This window comes from Pinus tabuliformis, chromosome J, assembly GCF_031772625.1.
Source record: "Pinus tabuliformis cultivar Carrire ecotype Pingquan chromosome J, CPIR1, whole genome shotgun sequence".
In the NCBI taxonomy this organism is placed as follows: Eukaryota; Viridiplantae; Streptophyta; class Pinopsida; order Pinales; family Pinaceae; genus Pinus; species Pinus tabuliformis.
In genome coordinates this window covers 1611207244-1611231239 of record NC_142295.1, presented here as the reverse complement: position 1 = coordinate 1611231239, position 23996 = coordinate 1611207244, and positions in this window count along the sequence as shown.

The following is a 23996-nucleotide window of genomic DNA, read 5'->3' as shown; positions in this document are numbered from 1 at the left end:
CCATTCTGTAAATAATATCTCCTTATGTGATTCTAGGATTTTTGGCAAATTAGCCGCCTGTCCCTCATCAGTGTCTTGCCACTCAAGAAAATTAGTTAGTGTTTCATCGGCTTGATCCAAGTCTGTTCTAGCTTTTTCCGATTTTTCACCTATTGATGTCGTCAAGTCGCATAAAGGTTCCGCCTGGGTGATTTGTTGACATAAAAGCTTTATCTGTGTTATCAATGCCTTGTTTATCTGTAATGCCTCTGCTCTAAATTCAGCTGGCTGTGGAAGATTCTTTGTTTTCTCTAGCTGGGCTGATAGTTGAGCAATTTGCTCATCTTTCGACTTCAACATTTGTTCATTCACTGCTTTTAGTTGTGCCAATGCCTCAGACAGCTCTTTCTGCTTTTGAGCTGCACTGTAATCAATCCTCTGTTTCTCTTCCTACAATTGTTTATTCAATTGATTATTTATTTGTTGTTGTGTAAACAATTTCCGTTCTGCTTGCTCTGCCTTCTACTGTGCCTCCGATAGTTGTGCTTGTAGTGAAAAGATCTCCTGGTCTTTTCCTTTTAATAAATTACTCACCTCTGGTGCCTTGTCTATTGTAGTTGCCGAATAGGCTCCAACATATTGGGATAGTTTTGTTAGGTCATCAGAGGGATCAAATTCCTCTTTCCAAACCACATTGCCTGTCACTGTTTGTTCAGGGAATAGGGAAGGTTGATCAGTCCTTCTCCTTTTCCGCTGTCGTTTTACTACAGCCTTGTGTTTTGGGCTGTAAAAGACATCTAAGGGAGGAATTTCTTCTACTTGCAAAATAATCTGATCGGAGGGATCCTTAGGGATTATCTCTACTTCTTTAGAACTGGGTAGGCCGCTGGTTACACTTGGAACCTGTTTTGAAGTTGTCTCCTGTGTGTCAGCCGCTTTTGATGTTTCGGCTTCCTTTGAGCACTCAAGATTGCTGATGATTGAGTCGAATTGCTGCCATTCCTGGAGCAATTTCGGGTCAATCTGGGCATCTACATTCACCTCTGAGCTGCTCTGTTCCTGCTCTTTTGTCTGGGTTTCATCTTGTTTTTTCATATGCACTTCCTCCTGTTCTTTTGATGTAACAGGAGGTTCCTTAGTGAGTCGTTGCTCAGGCTTGCTTGATTCTGTCGTTGGGGTTGTTGCTAACAGATCTAGAGGCAGAGTTTGCAACCTCTGTTCTCTAAGTCTGTTGAATTCAACTAACCCGTCATCCTTATATTCCATTCTGGCCAGCGATTTAACTTGGGACATTGACTCGGCTGAGGAGAACAGGTCATCAAACATATCTTCTTTATGATCGAACTTTGTCAATTTTGCCTGTTCAAGTGCATTATAGGTGACTTTGTTTGGATCAAATCGCCTATTAGGAAGAGTTTCTAGACTTAATGCCTTTATTTTTTCAGCTTCTTTCTCTGCATGCTTAAAGTCATGCAGAGCGTAGGCACCACATCTTAGAGGAAAAGAGGGCCAAACCTGCTTCTTTTTGTTCTTTAGAGTTTGTGTAACTCCTTCGGATGTAATCTGATAGGCTATCTCCCTAGCCAACAGTTTATCAGGTATGTACAAAGGGAGGACATGAGGTGTGGCTTGGCTGCCGAAAATTCTTACATAGGTAAATTTTTCCTCTCCGAACCATCTTCCTATGGATGTCAAATCAACCGCTGCTTGGTAGGAAATCTTAGGAGCAGGTTTATCAAAAATAGAGTAGTGAATGGGTAACATAAAACCATTGCAAACTTGATATAAATGGTGCTTATAGTAAGTTTTCCACAACTTCTGATGGTATATATGAATGGGCACGGGGTCTTGTGGAGTCCACCTCCATCCAAGCACAGGAAATTCAGAATTAAAACACAGGGTGTCCATGATATAAGCACTATAGTAGAATGGGGGAATAAACCTTTCAGTGATGCGGGTTTTGGTTCTAAAATCAAGAATTGCAGTTGCTAGCTTATCCGACAGTACAATTGCCCAATCCATTATTTCACTATTACATGTTGCCTCCATCAAAGGAACCATTTCTATAGTGAAATTTGCGGAATCATGTAACCCCCACAATCTACACATCATTATCCCGACATAACAATAAGGCGAACACAGAGAATCAACAGAGTACTTACCCGAAGACTCTTGCTTGTGTTTTGCTGGATTTTGCCTCCAATCCTGAATGGGTTCGAATTCAATTTCGTTCTCTTTTATGAATTTCTCCAAGAATGCCTTGTTGTACTTCTTCTCCGGTACAGGCAAATGATACATTTGCCTCAAATCATTAAGTTGAAATGAACCGAAGATTCTCCCATCCATGGTGCAAAAGGTTCTGTTTGTGATTGGGATTTCTTCAATTTCCCACCTCACTACATCCGTATATAGGAGAATTTGTTCCCGGGCTGCTATCCGATGAAGGAAAGAGTCGGCTAAATCCTTTAGAGTAGCATCAGATTTTCGAGTCGTATCTGCTGTGGCTTGTACTGCTGTCACCTTGGGTTCTTCGGCCTCAATCAAATTATAGGTACTTTGCCAAGTAGTTTTTCCGAGTCCTAGACATGTAGTGTCGGATATCAATCCTTTTCTTTTAGTTCCTGGATCAGCGATGAGTTGTCCTGTGGCTGGCGAAGTGGAGGCTATTGCAGTCTTCTTACACTTCTTCCCCATTCTGCTTGAATCTACTGCTTCCGAAGAGCTCTGCACAAGAGTGAAAATGAACGTAATACAGAGAATTGGTAGCACAAACCAAATATGAGCGAGATATATTAATCATTGCATGATGAAGGATTAACTTAAAGTGGCCGCGGATACAATCTGTGAAAAGATTTTTTAGACTTACTATTTCATTAAATGGTCGTTAAAACCTGTCAATCCTTTAATTTCCCATCTTATCGTTTATTGGCCGAATGATTCGTTTAAGCGTGTCTTGGATGTTTTGGCAGTTGAGCGCAAGTGAATCGCTATTGGGAAGATAAGGCCTTTAATACGAATTAACCGTAATATCTCTGCTTTATCAATTTTTTTTGAAATTCGCGCTTTTAGCTTTATCGCAATTGGCCGTCGGGGAAAACTTAAATCGTTATATTGGTTCCTTTTGGAATCCTCGATTGTCGATAGCGATATCGCCAATTCGCATCGGAAGTATTAACTGAGGACTTTGAAAAGCATGCATGGTACATCTCCGATCGCCGATAGCGATATCACATCGTATCGGAGCGAAAGAGACTTTTGTTATGATAACTCGTTATTGCCGATATCCGGTAGCCTTTTGCGTGTTGTTGCGTCGGAGAAAACCAATGGGTCTTTAAGTTATGCCTCCTTTGTCATTGTGATATGCGATCTTGCGATCGCTTTATCGCAATGATAAAAGATTACTCATTTATATATTATAAGACCAATTAATTGGTTTATCAAAAAGGTTTTGTAATGTTTTCATTTTGTTTTCGGATCTTCTTGAATAATACTAAGTTGATACCAATAAAAATAAAAAGGGGCCCATTTCATATTATAGTTTTGAGAATAAACTTGATATGAAATGGGGGTTTGTTGTAGAGCACAATACCTACATAACTTATTTCCCTAAGAAATAATAAGAGTGTGAGGCCTAGAATCATACATAGCATGACGCTTCCACAAGTATGGTTGGCCTAATAATACATCACAAACTTCAAGAGGAGTAATATCACACAGTACCTCATCTGTGAAGGGCTTGAGGCTATAGGGTGTTAGTGTCAGGGTCTGCATCCTGCCATTAGTGATCAAAATCCTCTTTTCATATCATTTTAAGGGTCCGATTTAGAAATTTTTTATCATTCCACAAGGTCATGCAAAAAATTAGTCGCTAATGGTAGTCCTAGCCCAAAAACACCACTCTTCCCTAAATGTGATTACTTGCTGGCATAGTTTCATATCTTTTTGACTGTACATCATCCATAAAGTTATTTTTATCATGCCATTTGTATCAGTCATGAGGTCATTATGTCATCTTGAAATTCAATCCTTCAAGGTCTCATTAGGTCTTTAGGGTTTTTCAAGGTTTCATTAGGTCATTAGGGTTGCCAAGGTTCCATTCCATTGCATAAGACCAACAAGTAAAGAGTGATCAAATAACATCCCTTCACCACGTGAAGATGATTTGTAAAGAGAAATGCTTATTTAATTATGTAATTTTATGTCTTTCAAATGTAATAATTTCACCATCCCAAGCTGTTAAATCAGTGTTCTAAAGATTCCAGAACATCAAAAGATCAATTTTTCAAAGGAAATAGTCAAGTGAAAGGGTAAAGTTTCAAAGAGTTAAGTGCATGCCAAAGGGAGTTGTTTTTTCCCAAGGGTGTCCAAATCATCATTTTCCACAAGCATTAAACCCTAATTTCCTCACCCATTGAGCTAGGGTTGGATATGAAATCAGAGAAATCTGAGTATATGAGACATGAGGGAGGTCATTTCAGCAAGTATGAGGCCATTCCAACTCATACACATCATGCCTCCATCATTTTTCAATAAGTCATTCCAAGGGACAAATCATTTGCCACACATAGGTCCGGTTTTTCTTCAAACTATGTTTTAGACAAAATAGGGAAGAATTTGGAAAAAGTGAGAAAGGTTTTTGTCGATAATAGGCCAAGGAAGAAAAATGTCCTTCAATTTTTACACAGGTGTCATGGTTTTAGAGAAATCTCAAAAATACGGTTGCCTCAGGAGAGTTGATGCACTTCTGGAGTGACCTTGGGAAAATAAATATTTATCCTAGCTGGATTGACCAAATGAATTGCCTGATGAGTCAAATGATAACTAGACATGTTGAGCTTTCCAATGAGCTATCATTAGCTCAATTTGGAGTTGAGAAAGACCTTCACACGTTGACTGCAACATCACTCTGCATTTTGGCAGCCTCATTCTGCACATTTTGACCAGTCTTGGGAGATTGAGCTTTTGACAGGGCAAATGAACTCCAAATTGAAAAATTCAAGGTGTTCTGGAAATTCGACTCGACAATATTTCCAACGAGATATCCCACGCCTAATTTTGACACCGCAAAGATAGTCAAAAGTTTCCTTGAAGTGGCGCTACACTTCTGGAGGGTGGCGCTGTGCTTTTGGCCTAGCGCTGCGCTTTTGGCAGATTTTCCCGTTGCAAATTTACACAGGCACTGTGCTTTTGGCTTGGCACTGCAATTCTGAGCAGTGGCACTACACTTTTGGTAGGAGAGATTAAAAACCCTCAAACCCTCATGGAAACTCTAAATTTCTCTCTCCTTCCATCATTACAAGGAAGTGGACATCCCTCACTTCAGTTTTGGTTTGCAAATCAAACTTATAAGCGTCATTTTCCATGTTAAAAATGAAACCCTAAAATCTCCCTAATGATGCCTAAAACCCTAAATCCTCACTGTTCATCCTATCACCTATCCCTACAACTCTAGATTCCCCTATCCCTATTTCCCTATCCCCTTATCCCTATTCCATATCATTTCCATCCCTCTATCCCGCTTCCCCAAGGGCATCAAACAAAACAAACCCTCCATCTCATTTCCTACTCCCTCATTCATTTTTAGCCCATAAATCCATTTCCTATCCCCTCACTCCTAAAACACTTTCACTCATTCCCTTCATACAACCTCCAGCCTTGCAAACATGGACATAAAGGACCGAGACTATGAGGAGGAGGAAAACACAGGTAGTGACACCTCAACAGATGAAAGCTAGGCTAAGGCGGGCTCTAAAAGGCAAAAAAGAGGAGGATAGGCTTAGGTTGCTTGCTGAAGCTTCCTTGGCTCATTAGAACACTTGATGATGGTGCTTCTCACCAATTTTGGGCAAATTTGGAGCAAATTTTGTCATTTGCAAATTTTGGAATTTAATACACAGAAAAACTACCTAGAAGCGCAGCGCCGCTTTTCCTAGGGGCACCCAATGAAGAAATGGTTTGCATTTTTGGATTTAGAGCGATTAGGACATGCACCCTAGCAGGTTTCAAAGTTTTTGGGGCAGAACTGGTCCACCAAAAGGTAAAAAAAAAAAACCCTAAAAATGACCTTTCTGCCACTTTTTGGACACACAGAAGTAGTCTTGGGAGAATCAAGTTTTTATGGGCCAAATTAGCTTAAAATGTAGAAATTCTAGTTGTTTTGGAAAGTATATTTGAATACCTTTCCAATGAGCTATCATGGTCTCAATTTGGATTCCCGGAAGGCCTCCAAAAGGGACTTGAAATTGGCGTTGTGCTTTTGGCCAGTGGCACTAGGCTTTTGGAAATTTTTCTTAGGGTTGCTATTTTTCCAGTTTTTTATTGTAATCATGGATTCTCTCTCATGGTGGATGATTTACCATTGTAAATGATGAATTTTCATGTAATTATGATAGATAAATAGTAATAGAGGGTAGATTCATTGCTTTAGGAGTTAGTTTGAGCTCAAATGAATCAGTTTTTCACTTTTAGAGGCAAGTTGTTAATGATGCCTATATTCCTGTTTCTTGTTTAGTATCAGTTAGATTAGCTCCTCATCTTAGGGATTCGACCCCTCAGGATTGGAGGAGGTTGAATACTTGTCTATATCTTCTTCTTATTTCTCTTTGTTGCAGGTTGGACTCAACTAGATGCTCATACCTTGATTGTACACCTTTTGTAAGCAGTTTGGCAGGAGATGAATAAGAGTTGTAGCTATTTTTATGGGATCCATGTGGTATGGATTTTTAGTATAGTTTATTCTTATGTGATCATATTTTAATGTGTTTTGTATGCTTCTTAATCATTTCATTGCTTCTAGTTGAATGTTTTCAAGTTGATAGGCTGAATTCACTACATCAGTGCTCTGCCTTGGGAAACCATTCACCATTTCATGTTTTCTACAGTCTAGGAAGGATCCATGGTTTTCACATGCCCTTCTTAGCTTCTCACCAGTCTAAAAAATCTCATCCCATCAAGCCCTTGAGTGCTAAAGCCTATGCCTACCTTGCCCCATTGAACACCCTGCAATTCTGACCTAATTCCCTAGACCTAAACTGTCCAGCTCCTCCTGATCCAGCAAAACCCCTTCAAAATCCAATCAAAACTTTGTGCTACTATACCTAGCCTAATATCCTTTACTTGATCCAGTCATCTTGGCTAAGATCCTTACGGAGAGAGCCCTCTCCCAGCCTAGTAGGGCTAGCTACTTGGCTAAGCGTGGTTTGTGGTTACCCTGGCATTGCCTTCCTTCAGCCTAAGGTTCAATCCAGGTGATAGTGGTGACCATTCTGGGGATTGAAGTTTTATGTTCCTCAGCAAAATGTATTAAGTTCATATCTAGATTTGATTGTTGATGGTGGACAATGATCAGACATTGAAAGGCTGAAATCATTCACTTGGCGACTCCAAATCAATTTCGAGATCAGATCCAAGGACTCCACTGGAGGATGAACTCGACCAGTAAAAACATGAAAGGACAATATGGAAAGATCAGGTATTCAAGTTGGAATTTCATCCAAGACATTACGTTCTTTGTTATAAATTATTTCTTCTCTTTTCCCGAGAATGTCAAGAAGGCTTTACAAAGTATACTGTATTTGAGAAAATATCCTAGACCTACATCTGATTCCTTCCCTTTGAAGATTATGAATACAAAATATTCTCATGCCTTTGATCTCGATCAAGACCCTTCTTCCGAATCTTATGATGATCGTCTTTAAACTGATGAGCCTCAAGAGATCAAGAATAATTCTACAACTTTTTTATATACTCCTATACCTTGTAAACTTCCGGATAGATACAAGCCTCTGAATTTACCTCCTATATCCCATGCTTTCCCTAAAAATCATTACTTATATCTACCAAGATTTGATGGTGAATGTGACAACATCATCGCTAAGAGACATGTACTGAATTTTGAGTCTTTTCTTGACCTTTTTGAAGTTGACGAAGAGGATGTCAGTATTAGGCTTTTTTCTCTTTATTTGTAAGGCAAAGTCAAGAGTTGGTTCAAAACCTTGCCTGCTGCAAGCATCTCAAATTTCTAGTGGTTCATCAAAATTTTCCTCGACAAGTGGGTGGTCAAACAAAACCCTTTCTTGATTCTAGAAGAGTATAACCAACTGAAAAGACTACCAGAGGAGAGAGTACAATAGTTTTCTACCAGGTTTAACCAAGTCTATTTTTCAATGCCTGCTAATATAAGGCCTCCTCCTGGATCCACTCTCTTACACTACTTGGAAGCCTTTGATCCGGAAATGGAGTTTCAGCTGAGGGAAAGGAACCTTGCAACACTTGAAGAGATGCAAAACAGTGCAGTAGATGTAGAGGCTAATCTACTGATCAGAAGGGAAAAGTTTAAGGAAGAAGAGATGAAGAACATAGATCCAAAGGAATCGACATCCTTAGAGCTAAAGCTCAACATTTTGGTAAGTACAGTGGAAGAGATGATGCAAAATATCACCACAAGGAATGAGTATGATGTTCAAGACCATGGCTCGCTGATTGACGAAAAACAAGTGGCTGATCCAAAACACTTCCTTTCTTATCCCAGTTGTCATAGATCTGATAATGATTATTTTATAGATCAACTTGCAGAAGAGAGATCTATTGATCTGACATGTATGCTTGATGATGTGTTTTATACTTATGATTTGCCTAAGTTTGATCAATATGATGATGGTTATGTTCTCCAAATAGAAGCTAGTCTTGCAGACAAATCAACAACTGGTTTGTGGAAGGAGGAAATTCACTTTCAGCAGCTCGTGACCAGCCGATGCATATCAGCTATGGAAGTGAGGAGGAAAGTGCAAAAAATTTCGAATTAAGTGAAGGATCTTTACCTCTTTGTTTTACTTCAGTTCAGTTTATTAGAAACGACTTTCGTGTAATCAGAAATCAACCGTCAATAAGTTTTGATCTTGACCATCTAGAGGGTAATGAAATCCTTGTTCAAGACTTCCCATATCTAGATTTGCAGCCTCCGAATGCCATTGAATGTCAGGTTGCAGATGAAGACTCGGAAGCTGGAACTTATGATCAAATGATGCAAGATGATTCCGTACCATTATGTTTTGAATCATTTCAGTTTTTGAAGGGAATTTTGCATAGCATATCTTCAAATGAGCAGCCTATAGAAAATCATGCAATCTCATTGGAACCAATAGAAAATGGGTTGCAACAAACTTTTCAAGTTTTTCACGATCCAATAGCTGATGTGTTGGATGATGTCTACAGTCAAAGTCCTTCTCCATTAGCTAACTTTGACCTTGAAAAAAGTATTGATACAAACTTGATCCTGCAATAGGTTTCTTTGTCATTTTTAGCAGGAGTCTTGTCACAAAGCTCAGATGAAAGTTTGCATTCATGGTATGAGGAGAAGCAAAGTAATCCATTGGATGAGCTAAGTCCCAGTGCACATGAATTTCAAGATCCTTATGCAATATTTTTGGAGTCAGCGAGAGAATCCATATTATTCAATCTGGGAAAATTTGGATCTATTAGAGTTGCATTTCAGTAGTTCCCTCTTGTTGCTCATAAGCAAGCACTTGCAGAGAATTAAAACAATAGCCAGAATGCTTAATTGGTTGCATTAGTTGTTTCATTTCACTTGATCAGTTGAGGAATGGATCACTTAGAGTAGGGTGTGATTAATAATCTCACAGAAGTGAGCATGGTTTAGTCAGTTTCAGAGTTAGTTTGTGTCATCAAGTCGTCAGCTTTCAGTCATGCATTTCAATTTAAGTTTTTGACTGTATTGGCCCACATGGTTAGGCACTTGGTCTACGGTGTTCTTGACACCTCCAAGGAGCTTCCATCCCCAATAAGGCCGATGTTAGTGTCAGTATTTGCATCCTGCCATCAGTGATCAAAATCTTATTTTCATATCATTTTAAGGGTCCGATTCAGAAATTTTTTATCATTCCACTAGGTCATGCAAAAAATTAGTCGCTGATGGTAGTCCTAGTCCAAAAACACCACTCTTCCCTAAATGTGATTACTTGCAGGCATAGTTTCATATCTTGTTGACTGTACATCATCCATAAAGTTATTTTTATCATGCCATTTGTATCAATCATGAGGTCATTATGTCATCTTGAAATTTAGTCCTTCAAGGTATCATTAGGTCTTTAGGGTTTTTCAAGGTTTCATTAGGTCATTAGGGTTGCCAAGGTTCCATTCCATTGCATAAGACCAGCAAGTAAAGGGTGATCAAATAACATCCCTTCACCATGTGAAGATGATTTGTAAAGAGAAATGTTTATTTCATTATGTAATTTTATGTCTTTCAAATGTAATAATTTCACCATCCCAAGCTGTTAAATCAGTGTTCCAAAGATGCCAGAACATCAAAAGATCAAATTTTCAAAGGAAATAGTCAAGTGAAAGGGTAAAGTTTCAAAGGGTTAAGTGCATGCCAAAGGGAGTTGTTTTTTCCCAAGGGTGTCCAAATCATCATTTTCCACAAGCACTAAACCCTAATTTCCTCACCCATTGAGCTAGGGTTGGCTATGAAATTAGAGACATATGAGTATATGAGGCATAAGGGAGGTCATTTCAGTGAGTATGAGGACGTTCCAACTCATACACATCATGTCTCCATCATTTTTCAATAAGTCATTCCAAGGGACAAATCATTTGCCACACATAGGGCTGATTTTTCTTCAAACTATGTTTTAGACCAAACAGGGAAGAATTTGGAAAACGTGAGAGAGGGCTTTGTCCATAATAGGCCAAGGAAGAATGTTATGAAACCAGCTCAAGAAAAGATAGAAAAGATAGATCAACGCCTTAGAATTCAGCCTCTTCGAGGGGGCAACCTCCTTTACATTACATAAATGAACAATTATTCGATGATACAAATGACCTAACAATAATAATATAGAGCCACAAAAATAACAATAGAGGGATTCTATGGGGCACAGAAATAACAATATGGGGGTAATAGGGGCACAACAATATAAATAAGGGGTATAACTACAATAGTAATGGGGTAATCACTAGTATTATAGGGACCCAACATGCCCCTCTCCTTCAAAAAAGTGTTGTCCTCAACGCTTGAGTAGTTCTGGATACTTCTGCATAAAATTCTCATCCTCCCATGTGGAATCTTCAGCGGATAAGTTCTTCCACTTGATAAGATACTCTGAAATTGATCGATTTCGTAGCTGTCGAGTTCTTGTTTCTCTGACTGCTTCCGGTTCCAATATAATTTTTCCTTCCTCGTCAAGTTCTGGCAATATTGTTTGAATTGGGAGCTTGTCGCCTATAACCTTCTTTAAACATGAAACATGGAAAACTGGGTGCAATCGAGAAGCTGCAGGAAGCTCCAATTTGTATGCCATAGTACCAATCTTTTGCAACACCTTGTACGGACCATAATACTTTGGTGATAATTTATTATCCTTCTTAGCTTGCTTTAGGGACATTTGCTTATATGGTTGTAGCCGTAGGAATACCCAATCACCTACATCAAAACTTCTTTCACTGCGATGTTGATCTGCCTGTTGTTTCATTCTATTTTGTGCCAACACGAGGTTATCCTTTAAGAGTTGGAGGACTTGTTGTTGATGTTCGATGTGATGTTCCACTGCCTAAACCTTAGAATTTTCTCTTAAATATGATGTGATGGATGGTGGTTGATACCCATAAAGTGCCATAAATGGGGTCATTTTTGTTGCTGTATGGAAGGAAGTGTTATACCACCATTCAGCCAGAGGCAACCATTTGACCCATTGTGTCTGTTTATCAGATACAAAGCAACGAAGATATCCTTCCAAACATTTGTTTACTATCTCAGTTTGCCCATCAGATTGAGGATGATAAGATGAGCTATGAGCTAACTGAGTACCAAGACAAGAAAATAATTCTGTCCAAAAATTTCCAGTGAAAATGGGATCTCTGTCACTTACAATAATCTTTGGGTTTCCATGTAGCTTTTGAACTGTTTCCATAAATGCAGTAGAAACTGTACTGGCTTTAAATGGATGTGATAATGCACAAAAGTGTGCATACTTGGTAAGTCTGTCAACTACCACCATGATGACACTCTTTCCCTCAGACTTGGGTAAACCTGTGATAAAATCCATTGAAACCTCCTCCCAACGTTGGCTTGGAATGGATAAAGGTTGTAATAGACCTGGTGTCTTAATTGTTTCAACTTTATTTTGTTGGCAAACCAAACATTCCGCCACAAACTTTTGAATATCTGATTTAAGGCCATCCCAAAAAAATTCCTTCTTAAACCTGTGGTAAGTTTTTAAAAATCCTGAGTGCCCTCCTAAGGGAGAAGTGTGCAATTCCATAAGAATCTTTTGTTTTAGCTGGGAATTCTTACAGAGGTATAAGCGATCTTTGTACCATAACGAATCATTTTGCCAGCTAAATGTATCAGAAGTACTGGAATCTTGTTGTAGCTTTCGAATAAGTGCCCACACTTCTTCGTCATTCTTCCATTCCTCCCTTGCTTCGTTTATCCAATCTGGTTGGATAATAGAAATGGCACACAACAATGCTTCCACATCCTCATCCTTTCTTGAGAGTGCATCTGCCACCACATTTTGCTTCCCTTTTTTGTAGATGATTTCAAAGTCATAACCCAACATCTTTGTGACCCACTTTTGTTGCTCTTTAGAGGATAATCTTTGTTCTAAAAAGTATTTAAGGCTATCATGATCCGTTTTTACCTTGAAGTGTCTTCCCATTAGGTAGGGTCGCCATTTCTTAAGTGCATGGAGTATTGCCAACATTTCCTTCTCATAAATAGCTTTGCTTAAAAACTTTCCCTTGATTGGACGACTTTCAAAAGCAATGGGTCTTTCATCTTGCATTAGAACAGCACCAATTCCATTTCCTGAAGCATCACATTCCACAATAAAGGTTTTTGTGAAGTCCGGTGTAGCTAAGACCGATGCTTGGCACATTGCCTCTTTAAGATGTTCAAAGGCCTTTGTTGCTTCCGGAGTCCATGAAAATGAATCTTTCTTCAATAATGTTGTTAGAGGTGCTGCTATTCTCCCATAATTCTTAACAAACTTGCGATAATACCCTGTCAACCCAAGAAATCCTCGCAGATGCTTTATGGATGTGGGGATTTTCCATTCCTTAATGGCTTTAATTTTGCTAGGGTCTACCTTAACTCCTTCATGAGATACAATATGACCCAAATATTCCACCTCCTGGACTCCAAAGAAACATTTGGATCTTTTTGCATATAATTGTTTCTCCTCCAATAGTTGTAGCACCCTGTCAACATGTTCAACATGATCCTTCCAAGACTTGCTTTAGATTAGTATATCATCAAAAAATACTAACACAAATTTTCTAAGGAATGGTTTGAAAATTGAATTCATCAAACCTTGAAATGTTGAAGGTGCATTGGTAAGGCCAAAAGGCATGACCAAAAATTCATAATGACCCTCATGAGTTCTAAATGCCGTTTTCGGAATGTCTTCAATCTTCATTCTGATTTGATGATATCCCGAACGAAGATCCAACTTGGTGAAGTAAATTGATCCATGCAATTCATCCAGTAATTCATCAATAACAGGAATGGGGAACTTATCTTTAATAGTGAGCTTGTTGAGCTCCCTATAATCTGGACACATGCGCCATGATCCATCCTTCTTGTGCACCAATACTACTGGAGCTGAGAAAGAACTTTGACTCGGTTGAATTATACCAGCCTCTAGCATTTCTGCAACCATACGTTCAATTTCACTTTTTTGGACATAGGGATATCTGTACGGCCTGATGTTTGGAGGAACACTTCCTGGAATCAGATGAATAGCATGATCATGATCACGCATAGGTGGGAGACCTTTGGGAGTCTCAAATACCTTGGAATGATTGTCCAGGACTTTTTGGAGATCTGGAGAAATAGATGATTCCAATGTGGAAACATCTAGTGAACATAATTGTGCAATTACACCTCTTTGCTCCTTTTTTAGAAGCTTTGTCATGCCATTAGAGCTGATTATCTTTCCTGGTTTCCCTGCAATACCCCTTAATTCAACTTCCTTTCCTTCCATAGAAAATTTGATGAAAAGTTCTTGAAAATTAAAAGCTATTGTACCCAAGGATTGTAGCCATTGGACTCCTAGTACAACATCAGCACCTCCCATTGGAATGGAAAGCATTGGGCTAGTCAATACATATTCTCCCATGGATAGCTTGATATTATGGCACTTTCCAGAGCAATTTATTGTTCCTCCATTTGCAATCATCACTTGACACTCTGGTGCTGGATATAGGAAGCAATTCAATTCTTTTGCTACCCTACAATGAATAAAATTGTGGGTGCTTCCTGAATCAATCAACACTATTACCTTTTTCTTCTTGATTTGTCCTTCTATCTTGATGGTTTGAGGAGTGGTAATTCCCGCCAATGCATTACAAGATATGGTCGGATTTATTTGTTCTTCATCTAGGCTTTGTTCCTGGAGTATATCCTCTTCTTTTGACCTTTCTTGCTCCTTTTCTTCTTCCTCTTCACAATCTATGTAGAATAATTTCTTCTCAGCACACTTATGACCTTTTGTGTATTTGCTATCACAATTGTAACAAAGCCCTTTTGCTCTTTTTTCTTCCAATTGTTGTGGTGTCAACCTTGTAGGTTGTGGAAGACTAGGGGCAACAACACTTCCGTCTTTATAGTTGTGAATGGTATGCTTCCTAGTTGCCATAATTTTGCTTTCCATTTTTCTTGCTAACCTGAATGCCTTCTCTAATGAATCAGGTTACCAAAGGCGAACATCATGTTGGATATTATCCTTTAAAGACCCTATGAACACATCAATCCTATGCTCCTCTGGAATATCTTTTACCCTTATGTTCAATTTTTGGAACTCCTCAATGTGCTCCATTATTGAACCCTTTTGTTTGAGACTTATCAATTGGCTAAAAAAAGTGTTGCTTTTTGTATCCTCATAATGTGCTATCATTTCTTCCATAAAAATTGCCCAAGTGATAAATTTTTTACGAGAACAAAGCCATTGATACCATACAAACTGATTTGGTTCCAAATATACAGTTGCCATACGGACCTTTTGTGCGTTTTGCACATTATTGAGATCGAAGAATTGCTCCATCTGTAATATCCATGTGGCGGGATCCTTGCCATCAAACTTCCTCATATCGATTTTTGGAATACGGTGATTCTTCGATCCAACATTAGCATCTATGGAATCATGATTAACATTTCTTTTTTTCTCATCATGAGTTTCCTTTACTACCTTTTCACCATTAGTAAGTATTTCTTGTAGAAAATTTGTCAAATCTATCTTCAAATCTGCCATGCCTGTTTTCAAATTTGTGTTCAAATCTATCTTCAAATTGTCCATCTTAGCTTCCATGCCATTCATCTTAGCTTCCACGCCATTTATCTTAGCTTCTGTTAACTTTTGTGAGCGTGACATTTGTTGCACTTGTTCTTGTAATTTTGATATATCATGTAGCATTTCTTCCTCTTCTTCATGAGTCATGCTAGAGCTTTCAGGTTCCTTACTAGGTGTTTGCATTTTCTTTCCTCGGGGCATCAGTTACCGATAATAATGCTCTACTATGCCCTTTGAATTCCTTCAAAATAAATTTTCAAACCAAGCTTAAGCAAAAATTTAAAAAAATCTACACATCTTTTTTCACTTTGTAGGAGCTTGATATTGCCTCTGATGTATCTATGTACTTTCCAATCATCTAGTTCTGAATTTGTGACCTGTAGTAGCTCTCTGTGTCCTCTTTCTAATGCCACCAGTCTGATCCAAATTGGATTTTCCAAGAAAGAGTTATGCACAATCTCCCAAGATGACCTGATTATAGACCTTTCCAGAAGAGCGAACTTGTATGAAGTGCCACGTGTACAATTTTCGATCTTTTGTTTTGAAAAAGATATACAAGAAACTACAGTCCATCCTCTTTCTGTACCTTCTTACGAAATTTCAATCTGATTCCCAGAGAGAAAGTTATGACGATTTTCCCCAGGTCACCTGTTTTGAATGTAATTCAGGAGTCTGCAAAAAGACCAACTTCCTCAGATCATATCTCCGCAAATATCGCGCAAAAAGCTCTGAAATTCAGACCCAAGGTTCAAAGCGATTTCTTCTCAAATGGGTTTTTTTTGCGACTTCTGAAACATCACAGAAAAAAAAGTTATAGCGAAAATGCCACGATGACCTGTTTGGAGCAGCGAAACCCTAGAATCCAAAGCTCTGATACCAAATGTTATGAAACCAGCTCAAGAAAAGATAGAAAAGATAGATCAACACCTTAGAATTCAGCCTCTTCGAGGGGGAAACCTCCTTTACATTACATAAATGAACAATTATTCGATGATACAAATGACAAAACCTCCTTTCTATATATAGGAGTTTAAGGAGTCACAATATAATCCAGCCGACCTAACAATAATAATATAGAGCCACAAAAATAACAATAGAGGGATTCTATGGGGCACAGAAATAACAATATGGGGGTAATAGGGGCACAACAATATAAATAAGGGGTATAACTACAATAGTAATGGGGTAATCACTAGTATTATAGGGACCCAACAAAGAAAAACCTCCTTCAATTTTTACATAGGTGTCATGGTTTTATAGAAATGTCAAAAATATAGTAATATAGTTGCCTCGGGAGAGTTGATGCACTTCTAGAGTAACCATGGGAAAATAATTATTTCTCCTAGCTGGAGTGACCAAATGACTTGCTTTATGAATCAAATGATAACTAGACACAAAGAGATTTCCAATGATCTATCATGAGCTCAATTTGGATTTGAGGAAGACCTTCAAAAGTTGACTGCAACATCACTCTGCATTTTGGTAGCCTCATTCTGCACATTTTGACAAGTATTGGGAGATTGAGCTTTTGACAGGGAAAATGAACTCCAAACTGAAAAATTCAAGATGTTCTGGAAAGTAGACTTGATAATCTTTCCAATGAGCTATCCTACACCTAATTTGGAAAATAGGAAGGTAGTGAAAAGTTTCCTTGAAGTTGCGTTATGCTTCTGGAGGGTGGCGTTGTGCTTTTGGCCTAGCGCTGCGCTTTTGGCAGATTTTCCCAGTGCAAATTTACACAAGCGCTGCGCTCTTGTCCTGGCGTTGCGCTTCTGAGCGGTGGTTCTATGCTTTTGGCAGGAGAGCTTAAAAACCCTCAAACCCTCAAGGAAACTCTAAATTTCTCTCTCCTTCCATCATTACAAGTAAGTGGACATCCCTCACTTCAATTTTGGTTTGCAAATCAAACTTATAAGCGTCATTTTCCATGTTAAAAATGAAACCCTAAAATCTCCCTAATGATGCCTAAAACCCTAAATCCTCACTGTTCATCCTATCACCTATCCCTACAGCTCTAGATTCCCCTATCCCTATTTCCCTATCCCCTTATCCCTATTCCATATCATTTCCATCCCTCTATCCCTCTTCCCCAAGGGCATCAAACAAAACAAACCCTCCCTCTCATTTCCTACTCCCTCATTCATTTTTAGCCCATAAAGCCATTTCCCATCCCCTCACTCCTAAAACACTTTCACTCATTCCCTTCATACAACCTCCAGCCTTGCAAACATGGACATAGAGGACCGAGACTACGAGGAGGAGGAAAACATAGGTAGTGACACCTCAGTAGATGAAAGCTAGGCTAAGGTGGGCTCTAAAAGGAATTTAATACACAGAAAAACTACCTAGAAGCACAGCACCACCGGCACTGAGCTTTTCCTAGGGGAACCCAATGAAGAAATGGTTTGCATATTTGGATTCAGAGCAATGAGGACATGCACCCTAGCAAGTTTCAAAGTTTTTGGGGTAGAACTAGTCCACCAAAAGGTTAAAAAACACCCTAAAAATGACTTTCTGCCACTTTTTGGACACACAGAAGCAATCTTGGGCAAATCAAGTTTTGAGGGGTCAAATGAGCTTCAAATGAATAAATTCTAAGTGTTTTTGAAAGTAGATTTGAAGACCTTTCCAATGCGCTATCATGGGCTCAATTTGGATTCCGGGAAGGCTTCGAAAAGGGACCTAAAAGTGGCGTTGCGCTTTTGGCAGTTTTGCTCAGGGTTGCTATTTTTCCAGTTTTTTATTGTAATCATGGATTCTCTCTCATGGTGGATGATTTACCATTGTAAATGATGACTTGGCATGTAATTATAATAGATAAATAGTAATAGAGGGTAGATTCATTGCTTTAGGAGTTAGTTTGAGCTCAAATGAATTAGTTTTTCACTTTTAGAGGCAAGTTGTTAATGATGCCTATATTCCTGTTTCTTGTTCAGTATCAGTTAGATTTGCTCCTCATCTTAGGGATTCGACCCCTGAGGATGAGAGGAGGTTGAATACTTATTTATATCTTTGTTGGGCAGCAGATCCCCCCATAGCATGTTTTTGGGGCTTAAAGCCCAAGTTTTGGTCAAATGTAATGTAAAGACCCCGTGAAATGTGGGCGTGGAGCGCGAGAGTCTAGGGTTGTCCACCCTAAAATAATGTAATTTAGTGTAAAGTGTGTTGGCCTACCCATGGTCCGCAGAACATGGGATTGTATAAATAGATCAAGGCTCTAAGTGGAAAGAGAGTCTTAGTTTTGGAAAGCAATAGATAGATGCAAAGGCATGGTTAGAAGATAGAAATGGATCTGAAGGTATTGGGTTGTAGTGGTAGATAGAGGCTATGCAGTTGAGTGTGCAGAGGCCTAGTAGAGTCCGCAGCTGAGTGCGCGGACCCCTGTAGCTGAGTGCGTAGGGCGGAGTTGGGTCTGTAACTGAACTTGAGTATTAATAAAGATAAGATTGATTCAGAATATTGTGCGTCTGTTTGTAGATTTGTATTTCTATGTTCTAGTTATCTTTATGCATTTATATTGTTTTCAAGTACGTGCGCTAATCTGAAAGTTGAACAAGTAATAAGAATATTGGGCCCACACAAACTAAGTTAAGCACTAATATAATAGCACAGTAAGGATTGGATCAGAATAATATGGTATTCACAAAGGTGCGCACGGGTTGCAAAGAATAGAAAGCTACGCGGAGCAGCGCAGTGCACAGATTAGGATCGTGAACCTCCAAAACCCTCATCAAGACATCCCTAGGGTGCGGAAACCTGGTTCCAACACCCTCCCATACTACTTCGGGTGAGACCTCAGCCCATGCTCCATGGGCTGTTGCTGAAAGGGCTAGTAGTACCAAGATTTGCTTGGCTAAACTCACTGCTGAACCTGGGTCAGGCCCCACGTAGCCAATAAATGGTTCTGTTGCTGGGACCGTGATCTACCTAAGGGATGTCTGATGTCATGCCACTGGAACCCAACAAAGAAGGAAATTGAAGAGTGGTTGGACAAGAAGATTCACGGGTTTGCGACACAGGAAAATAGAACTTCACAGGTATCTGAGAAAAGGTGGCTGGATCACTACATGTATACGGAAATCCACAATAATTTCTTCGCATCCTTTCCTTCTGAACTATATGAGTGGATCGCGAGGTTAGCTGACAGCTAGGGAAGGTGTAAGCTCATCCAACAGGTAGTGTGGACTCTATAATTAGTGCGCAGACTGGAGGCATCAGAAGATAAGATCGCACGAGTTTTGGACCATTGGCTCGACTGGATAATAGGGGGATTTATCATTGACTTTGCGGTAGACATGACCATGAGCTACAATGAAGCAGAATAATGTTTTCTCAAGGGACCATGAGGTAAGTACATTAAATCTTTGAATACCTAGATTAAGATGTTGTTATGTGAAAAGAGGGTTATGCGAATACATTAATGTTTGGAATGATGCAGAGCGGAAAGATCTACAAAGGTAGCGGGGAATTAGGAAACAGTCCCTTAATTTCACATTCACGAGAGAAAGAGGAGGAGCTTGCTCAGGCCTCTCTGAGAAGGGCGGTCAATTTGATAAGGCAACGCATTCTGCAGTTACCACCTCCGCCCATCCCACCTCCCGCTTGACCTCCTTCACCCCCATCTCCACCCACTCCACCTCCACCAACCCTGCAGTTCATCATGGCAAGCATGATAAAGCTACCCGTATTCATAGGAGTAGGGAATGAGGATCCAGACCAGTTCTGGTTCGTGGTAAGAGCAGTGTGGGAAGCGCAAGGGGTCACAAATGACAACATTAAGAAGGCTACATTGGTGAGCGCGCTGCAGGATCGCGTGTTGACATGGTATATCAAGCACTCTAATGACCACCCAAATGCAGGGATAGCAGAGATCCAAAATGCGTTGAACAGAGAATTTAGCCGGTCGAAATCAGAGACACAGTTAATCATCGGGTTTAAAGAGATCACGATGCTTCCAGGCGAGACCCCCTGGGATCTAGATCAACGACTGAAGAGTACGATCCACAAGGCTAATATGACGCTCATGGATGCACAACATCGCGCATGGTTTGTGGCATCTTTTACACCGCACCTGGGGACGACGCTGTCACAACAAAAACTTTCTACCCAGGTCGAAGCGTTGGAAATGGCGGTGAGGTTGCACGAGACATCGATACAAGATCCAGTGCTGGGAGTTCAACAAATCCACATGAAACTACAAAATCTCTACCTGGAAATGCAGAGATTGAAGTAGAACAGGGCACCACGGCCAGAGGTGCGCGAGGAAGTATGGTGCATAAAATGCAAAGGCCAGGGCCATGACAAGGACCATTGTCCAGTATTCACGAACTACTTGGCAAGAGGGGGGCCAATGCCATTGAGACTGGAGGCACAAGTAGGTCCAAGTACGATACCCACATTATGGTGTGCGATCTGTCAGATAGGAGGAAAACAAACGACGGATAATTGTCATTTGTCGCAGAAGTATACGCAGACTCCCCAGAAGTTGTTTTGTAATTTTTTCAGGTCGGTAGGCCACGACAAGTGCACTTGTCGTAGTTACAAGTTAATGATGGACCAGACCCCAGTATATAGGATGCAGACAGAAATGCGAGCCCTTGACCCAACTGCGGGGATGGTGCGTGCTAGATTCCAGGGGTGAGGTCAAGGACGAGGAGGAATGGGACTAGGAAGGGGTCGCGGACAGTTAATTTGTTACAATTGTGGAGGACTAGGGCACTACGCCCGCGATTGTACTAACCCAACAAGAATATCCTGTTCATACTGTGCTCAGTTCGATCATGAAGTAGTAGATTTCCCTACGTTGATCGCACATATGCGCGAGAAAGGGGTACTCCAGCCTCCCCCGACTCAGAATATCCAAATGATGAGGTCTGAACCGCGTGAAGAAGACCCAAATGTGAACATGATGCTTAGAAGTGGTGCAACCATAGGGGAGGATAAGGGGAAGTAGCCCGAGGAAGATACATGGGTTCGCAAGGCTCCTACAAAGGAACCTGAGTTTGACTTAGAACGCGTAAAGGAGACGTTCATGGAAGCTAAGAAGAGCTTCGCGGAGGCCTCCACTTCAGGTGGTAAGGATCAACCAGAGCCAATGATGGATCCTTCTATGCTTACTACCTTTTTGGAGACATGCATGAAACTACTGCACGATAATAAGGTAGTTAAGGGACTATAGGAGTTGATCACCAAGTGCGTAGGGTCAGGGGAACCGCGTGTAGTCTAGAAACTGGGAAAGCATGCGTTGCGCACCGAGAGGGAAATGAGATTGATGGCGCAGATTGGCAAGTATGAAATGGATCAGGTAATCCTAAACCTGGGTTCGGATGTGAATGTATTACTGAAGGAAACATGGGAATGTATGGGAAAGCCCGCGTTATAGTGGTCCCCTATTCAATTACGAATGACGAAACAACAAAAGATTTTGCCCATGGGGAGGTTGCAAGGGGTAACAGTTGATATCGAAGGTTCGAGCACACAGACGGATTTTGAAGTAATAGAGATTTTCGATGAAAACAATCCTTATCCCACGTTTCTAGGAATACACTGGGCCACTTATATGAATGGAGTCATCAACCTGAAGAAGCGAAAGATGATATTCAAGAAAAAGTCCCTACGCGTAGTAGTTCCGCTAGACCCAGTCGAAGGAGCACAGTACACTGAACCAGTGCATGACGATGAGCTGGATTGTATTTACTAGATAATGGCGCAAGACCAAGATCGAGTGAACCCAACTACAGATGGGAGAATCTCGTGGGAGCGTGACAACTCCTATACTTCGGATTCATATGAAGAAGTAGAACGATGGCAGAACCGATTGCATGAAGTGACAACATTGAATTGCAACATGAAGATTAAATCACTACATTGCGTGATGACAGAGGTAAGGGAACTGCCAACATATGATGGAGTAATGGCAGTGGATGAATTCTTGAACAAATTTGAAAGCGCAGTACCGAAACAGCAACGGTATGGTGTGCTGGGATGGGCACTGCGCGCAACACCTGCACGATGATGGAGTACACATCAGGAGACCATTATAAACTAGTGTGAATGTAGAAGATGGATGTGCTTATGGTTTAGAAGCCCCTAGCGTCGAACGAGAGTCGGGCAGCCAGGATGAAGCAGTGTGCACGCCCACCTGTGTCGATGGGTGCAGACGTGTGCTATGCAAGCACATCCCAGAATAAGGATAAAAAATTAGAACCAAACACGATAATAGGAAAAGCGATGCACACCACAAATATTCCACGTTGGAGCATTCAAAAAACTATACAGAATCATGAACATAGTTCACTAGGCGAGACAAACTGACTGCGACCTGCACGTACCAGCGGTTCGATGGGCCTATAGGGCCATAAGCAAAAAATGGAGTGCGGAAATGACCCCAACATTGACGAGAAGAGACGAAACCATAAGAGCAAATATGAATCCCTATAAAATAGCTCCCACAGTTGGTACAATACGTGAGGATGAACATATGTAGATTCAAGAAGCCATTCAGCGAGGGAACCTTGAGCTTCGCGAACTCGAAAAAGATCGGGTACGACAGAAGCAGAAAAGCATGTTAATGGACGCGGAAATCAGAAAACTGGAAACCAAAATCATGCAATCATGTCGTGTTGATAGAAGGGCAGGACAAGATATGGGTAGCCATACCACCGCATTAGAAAAATTTGTGACCCTGCTACCATAGCTGCGACCGCACCTTACTAGATCAAGTAAACAGGGGAGCACACCATATAAGGAAGAACGCGGTGCACTGACGGACGCGAGGGTAATTGAGAGGTGCCTGTGGACCAGGTTAAAAGGTGACTTGAAGCCTCACATTGGTGGTGCGACCACCTGACTAGTCGTAGGAAGCATACTGTCAGCACTCCAAGCAGTTGAAAGAGAGCGCGGGACTATAAAAGAGTCTGTATGGGAGATGCGCGAGACGAAGGTTGCGCATAGGATTGGTATGTCACAGGGGTCGTGAACGTCCATAAGGGGCTGCGCTGCCGCACGGATAGGCTGGGAAGTGACCACTGGAGTCACTGTTCATGACTAGATGTCCAATTTAAGGCAATGAAGAGAGGGTAGCAGGCAATTAAGACACAAAGTTAGAACTAGATTTGGGGCAAACTGCCGCCAATGTCGCATTAATGAGCCGAATAAGGGGGGAACAGTTGAATTTGAATTCAAAAGTGCCTATAAATCACAGGAGGCTCTCCACTGAACAAACCTTGGCATTTTGAGAATTCAGTTGTTGCGCTATCAATTGGGTATGGACCTGACGAATTTGGAGGCTGTGAGAGAAAGTTCCATGTTTGAGACATTGCTAAAGGAGACACAGGATTTCTATATCAGAATGATGTCAATAACTAAGGGATCCATGCAGAGCTCTACTGATATGAATTGGATCCATAAAAGACTATTAAAGAACCATTACTGTATCAGGTTGGAACAAATCTCTAAAGAATCCAAAACAACGATCAAAAACACCCTGAACTAGTGGCAATGGCAGCTAGCATGGAACGATGAGGACCTTAGTCAAAGCGCTTTGACTGAGGCCCATGGAGACTGCGCAGGAGGTCAAAGTAGCCCCTGGGAGCCCTGGATCGGGAAATGGAGGTGATTTTTGATGCGCGATCACTAGGTGAACAGGGCCAAAATGGAGGAAGCCTGAGCACTCGATCGCGTTGGGAACCGGAGAACTGCGGGCAG